This window comes from Passer montanus, unplaced genomic scaffold (genome assembly GCF_014805655.1).
Source record: "Passer montanus isolate IOZ18808 unplaced genomic scaffold, ASM1480565v1 scaffold39, whole genome shotgun sequence".
Lineage (NCBI taxonomy): Eukaryota > Metazoa > Chordata > Aves > Passeriformes > Passeridae > Passer > Passer montanus.
In genome coordinates this window covers 2747619-2753618 of record NW_024368707.1, presented here as the reverse complement: position 1 = coordinate 2753618, position 6000 = coordinate 2747619, and the positions used below count along the sequence as shown (strand labels likewise).

At 46.6% G+C, this 6000-nt stretch overlaps 1 protein-coding gene across 3 annotated transcripts in view; it reads left to right on the top strand.

The window, feature by feature from the left end:
• Positions 1 to 179: 179 nt before the first annotated feature.
• Positions 180 to 6000, top strand: part of ZBTB20 (zinc finger and BTB domain containing 20) — a 473219-nt gene continuing 467398 nt past the window's right edge. Inside the window, exon 1 of one of the 3 annotated variants that reach the window (XM_039717811.1) lies at positions 180 to 403. The gene's annotated coding sequence lies outside the window, so the exon portion shown is untranslated. Of the gene's footprint in view, positions 404 to 516; positions 608 to 6000 lie in introns of those variants that run through there. The other 2 variants (XM_039717807.1, XM_039717813.1) reach the window with 2 other exon arrangements.

The window sequence follows — 6000 nt, the reverse complement described above, 5'->3', positions numbered from 1 at the left end:
CGCGCTCCCGTTGGCCCGCGCCGCCGCCGGCCCCGCCCCGCCGCCGCTCTGCCATTGGTCTGCCGCCCCGGGAGGGCCCGGCCCCGCCCCCTCCGGGGTCATTTAAGTTTATGGAGCAAAATAAATAAATAAAGCGGGAAATAGAAATGCGTAGAAGGCGGGGGGGGCGTGGCCGGGGGGGAGCACAACCTAACCTGCTGCCTGGCCCGCGGCGGCCAATCGGAACCCGAGTGCCGGCACGACTGACACCTCCGCCCGGCCAGTCAGCGCTCCCGAGCGGCGGAGACGGCCCCCTAGCGTTCTAAAATCCGGCCAATGAGAGGCGCCGCCCGTTTGACCGACGTTTGCGTCTTCCAATAGAAGGGGCGCATAGCGGACCGGCTTCGCCTATCGAGAACTAGCCGTGAGTCGCGAGGAGGGGGGCGGGCTCAGACGGCGGCGGGAGGCGGGGCCCGCCTTGAGTGGCGGCCCTGGGAGCCAATGGGTGCGGGCCGGCGGGGCGGGGGGGCCGGGGGCCAATGAGGGGGCCCTGCGAGGCGGCGGCGGCCGCCTCTGAAAGTGCCGCGAGCCGGCGGCGCCCAGCGCGGGGCAGGGGAAGATGAGAGAGGTACCGGCGCTTCCGGGGTCAGCGCGCGGCCGGGGGCGGGGCCAGGGCGCGCTCCGCCCACCGGGGGCGGGGCGGGCGGGTGAGGGGCGGTGTGGGGGGGGCGAGGGGCTCCCGCGTCCCGGCGGGGAGAGAGAGCTCGTATTCCCGGCGGGAGCGGAGCCGACAGTCCTGGAGCGGGGACGGCTCGCGCCTCTTGCCTCCCGGAGTTTTTTCGGAAAAGTCCCGAAAAAGTTTGGGAGCCGGCGGGGCCACTCCCCTGAGGGTGCGCGCGGCCGGAGAGGGAGACTTGGCACAGACATTCCCCCCGCTTGTCCCCCCCCGCGCTGCTCCTCCTCCTCCTCCTCCAGCCGCGCCGCTGGGAAAAGTTGGCTGCGCTCGTTTGTGAGCGAGGGTCGGGGAGGGAAGAGATGCCCGAGAGCCATCTGGACACAGTCCCGTACAGTGTGCTCCGGGATGACCCCGCTCGAGCAGAGAGGTTGGGCCGGGTGTCCCAGTGTGGCCCTTCCAGCCTTGCCCAGCCTGTAATCCGTGGTTCCGAGGGGGCAGCTCGGGGTTCTCCCCGGGGAGGGCGGCAGTGCTGCTGCCCGGGATGCCCCCCGGGATGCGGGAGGAGCTGCTCGCCCTGCCGCACGCAGAGCTCGGCTGCTTGGGTTTGGGGGGTTTGGCTCGGTTTCGCTGCCGTCCCCGAGGGCTCCCGGGGCACAGCGGCTCTTGGCCGCTTTCCCTGCGGGGGCTCCGGCGGGGCGGTCCCGCCCGAGCGTCCCTCAGCGCTGCCGGAGCCAGCGGCCCCTCGTCCTGCCCCCTGCCCAGGGCACAGCGCCGTGTGCCCGGCTCTCCGTGTCCCTGTCAGCAGGGAGAGGGCTCGGCGTTTGGCAGGCGGAGCAGGAAAGAAAAATGGATTTGCAGGTTGAGGAGGAAACGCGCTGCCGCGCTGCCCGTCGTGCTCCCAGACTTCGCCTCCTTTTGTAGCCGAGCAAGTCGGTGCTTCTGAGGTTAAAAGCCCTCCTGTCAGCCTTGGAGCCCTCTGTGCTGAGTGGCAAATGGGAAATTGTGAGAAAGTAAGACTGACTGTCGAGTAAAGCAAATTAACGTGCAGAGCCTGAAGCTCGGCTCTCTGAGCGGAGTAATTCTTTTAGGAGCAAAAAGTATCTCCATAAAAGCTGTTATTGTCTACAGCTACTGGATCACAGTCCTGAAATCCGAGCGCCTTCCTGGGTCTTTTCTGAATGCCTGGGATGTGCTCTCATACAGAAATGATGTTTTTGGAATTTACGGGGCTGAGGTTGTAGAAATGCAGAACCATTTTGCATCTGTGAGTCTCGGGGTGCTTTGCAAGAAAGGGTAACTCAAGACAAAAATAAATCTGTGATAGGAAAGTACTGTATCCTTCTCTTACACACACAAAAACCCCTCAGAGGCAAGAGCTCTTTCAGCTGTTCGGAGGATGCAATGAGGACACAGTATTAGAGCTGACTGGGAGGATCCTTCCCTCCCCACTGGAAAATGTGGTCTTTGTGAAGTTGCAGTTTTCTGCAAGAAAGTTCCAGTTTTACTGGGAAAAAAAGTTACATTATTCTGACTGGAAAATTAAAGTGATGGTTCATGGCTACCTGCCTTGCAGACTTCTGTCAATTCTACTTTCTGCTTACAGGGAGAAAGCACAGTTAATAAAATCTTCCCCTTAGAGACTTCCACCTTTTTCCCCGCTTTTTTTTTTCCCATTTTCCTCCCATTTCCCCCCTTTGAAAGGAATTGCTTGGAATTTTTATTCTACAAAGGACATGAGGGGTTTACTTCTTACTCTGAAACAGAACTAAATATTTTTTCACAGCACAAAAATTCCAGTATTTGGCCAGCCTGATTCAAAACTTCTGGAAACTTGGGGCCAGATCTTTGGCTTGTACAAACTGGCTAGTTCCATTGTGTTTAGTCCACAGAGGATTTGGCCCTAGTTAATTAATGGTTCACCCGAGGTCATGCAGCGAGTTGATTTTTAAAGCTGGAAACTGAATCCAGAGCTGTTATTATTCAATCCTGTCATATATCTTGAAGTTTACTGCACAACATTATATTTTTCTTAGACAAGCTGGATTAATAAGAGGCAGAATCCACGAGGCTCTGATTGCAACTTTTCTTAAAAATCATGTTCTTAAAAAAAAATCTATTCAATCGTGATCTTACTAGAAAAGCGAGTAAATATGTTGTAATTAGTGCATAGGTGACACTGACTACCGAGGGAGAGAGAGGCCTGAAAAACTGCTTTTGTTATTTAAACCTTTCTTTCAAAGTACAAAAGCATTTGATTGGCACTTCACTGATTTAATAGTCCATTTGTAATGCAGGAAGAACATTACAGAAAATTTTAGCATTATTTTAAATCTCATCATTTAATCTGTAGGTGTTTTTAAAAAATCCTCATTTCTAGGAGAAGAAAACTTTCTGATAGCATGTAGAATCTGTGACTAGTCAGTTGTTAAAGATATGAATGCCTTGTGTCTTCCAAAATGAAATGGTTTATGAGTCTTAAACTGTATCCTGTTTGTTGTGGTAGCACAAAAGTAAAATACAAGTAAAATCCTTCTGGCTGAGGATTTAATGTTTGGTCTTACTATGATGTAACATTAGGAATGCAACCTAAGCCCTCTGGTTTAAAATCAGGGTTGCCAGCATTCATATTAAAGTGAGGAACAGTTCAGATCCAGTGCAGCAGCAGTACCAGATGTATGAGATACCAGCTAGCCCATTCGATCGTCTGAGTTTACAGAGGCGGTCTTTCACCTGTACTTGCATAAAGATGCATTGTGAAGGTCGATTTTTTTTTTTTCCTGTTTTACACGGGAGGAAGATACAAAGGCCAGAAATCCAAACAGGCTGGCTGCACACACCCCTTTCCCCCGATGTTGCTGATTTTTCACCAGAAAATAAGATTTCATAAAGTTCATAAAAGCTTGTTTCTGCCTTCCAAATGTTTGAGGAGTAACTTCGTTGCAAAAATTTTATATGCTAGAAAGACTTTGAATTAAACAGCACTGAAATGACTTCCCAATGTCAAAAAGCAGTCAGTGACAGAGTTTGAACAGACCTTCTGCCTCCCAGGCCACAGCTGCACCTATTGGCTTCATTGTCCCATCCCTCCTACGCACATGCATGCCTGGCATTGTTTTGGAAATACAGCAGAAACTTGATAATTCAAACTGATGACTCGGAGAGCCACTTGTGGAATTAATTTATTGGGTAAATTAATGACTAGATATGCAGGCAGATTAAAAAAAAAAAAAGATTGTGTGTCATAGTATATGGTTTGTTACTTCAGTGTGATTTATTTGTCCCTGAATGGAGTATCCTGGAAAATATTTTATTAGAAATTTTGTAAGTAAAGTCTTAAATCTCAGCATGGTTCTGTTCTTGTTATGTAAATCTGTGAGGGAAATTGGGTTTTCAGCTCTTCAATGACGAGTTATAATTTGGGATTAGAAATTAATCCATAGCACCTATTTTGTGGCACAGGATTTATAGCATGCCTCAGAGGTTAAACCATAGCCTTAGTATACTGATCTCTGCTGTAGGCTTATTTGATTTCGGCAGGGCTGCCTGCCTAAGACAAATAGGATTTGATCCTTGCTGGGTAACCTTGGTCAAATTCCAGGCAGCCCTCAAGACTTACTATTTCCATCTTGGTATTAGAAAATAAGTGTGTTCTTTCTGTTTGTTTTTCACAGGGCCTCAGTATTGTTCAGTATAGTTTGTCATATGAGGCTGTAAATCCCTTCAAGCGAGGTGGAATTTTAGATTTGCAAACTGTTCCCAAATGATTGCATGTGTATCATGAAGGAGAAGGCAGTCCTCTAGCCAAGAATGGACAGAATTTACCGAGTTTAGCTCATTAAGATTCCAGAGTGACTGCAGATATTAATGTAGAAGATGCTATGGGGAAAAATAATTATTTTTAATTTGCTCAAAGTACCAAATTAATGTTAAGTAAGCAGAATTCATCTGTAATTGCCCAAGAAATCTTACCAGCAGTTTAGGCTCTCTGAAGAGGTATTGCAGAGAGTGTGCACAAATCATTACATTATTGATAAACAAACAAAAAAAAATACAGTGTCTCAAATTGGCAACTATTAGTAAACATTACTTGTTTACCCTTACATAGGCATGCCAACCCTTGATCTTGGGTATCAGAGCAACCCAAGCAAGTCAAAATTCAGTTCTTTAATTTTCATGAGCAGTAATTTAATTTTCATTCATTGAGCATCTGAAATAGTAGAAAATAGTTGCCATTGACTACTTTTCACAACCAGAGGTGATTTGGAAGGTCTGTGTTGCATTGGGAAGTCCCATGTTAGTGGCTTGAGAAGTGTGAGCAGGAAATAAAAGGATTTTGGTGTGTAGATAATTTTGTGCTTACTGATATAAATGGATCTCAGATTATACTCTTATTTTCCCATATATTAATGAAGGATGCCTCAAGGAATACCAGAATAACACATTTTGTTATCAAATTTCCTTATGAGAGAAAGTTCTGATTTTGACTCTTCTTTTAGCTTATTCAAAGAAATAATTATTCCTTCATCGTTTCCTGTTTTTAAAATCCAATATGGGGTCCAAGCTAGTTATTGCTTCTTATATTTTCTTGAAAGCATATTGAAGACTGAGTACTTGTTTACTGGTCTGGGTTCCTGGCTTAAGACTTGGGCCTCATGAAGTTCTCTGCCATGAATAGCATATTTGACTTTAGGGGAAAATTGCTTACTCTTTGTTTCCTATCTGTGCAACAGGAATAATACCATGTGCTTGTCATCACAAATATTTGCAAAGGTATGTACGTGGAGAATTCCAAAATACAGCCATCAGGGTTATAAATAATATCTAAAGTAATAATTTCAGATGGTAGGTGCCAATTTTTCCATTGGCTGTTTGGTTTGACAATAAATGCCAGTGTCAGTAGTTTTATAAACTTTAGTGTAGTTATTCTGGGTTTACATTAGAAAACAGAAGGTGGCTTAGACATGAATTTCCTCTTTGAAATAACTGAAGTGACATCAGTGGAATTATACAGGAATGATTTTGGCATTGATACTGCTGAAAGACATAGTGCTCTCTGAATGCTTTGGCCTCATACAAAGTGATCTGTATTATTAGTACAGTTCAAAGCTTCTTTGGAATTGTAGTCTCCTCTTTACCATTTTAAGTTTTCAAGCACTGTTTCTGGAAGAACTTCCAGGATTCATAAATGTGTGCCTCCCACCCAATAGTAATTGTGCACACAAATTGCCTAACTTCCCATATGACTTTTGGTATATCTGTTTGACTAAAGCTTAAGAAAATTGAAGTTTTAAAGCATTTTTGTAGCAAACTCCAGTCAGACATCTAGGCTGCTTTTCTTATACATA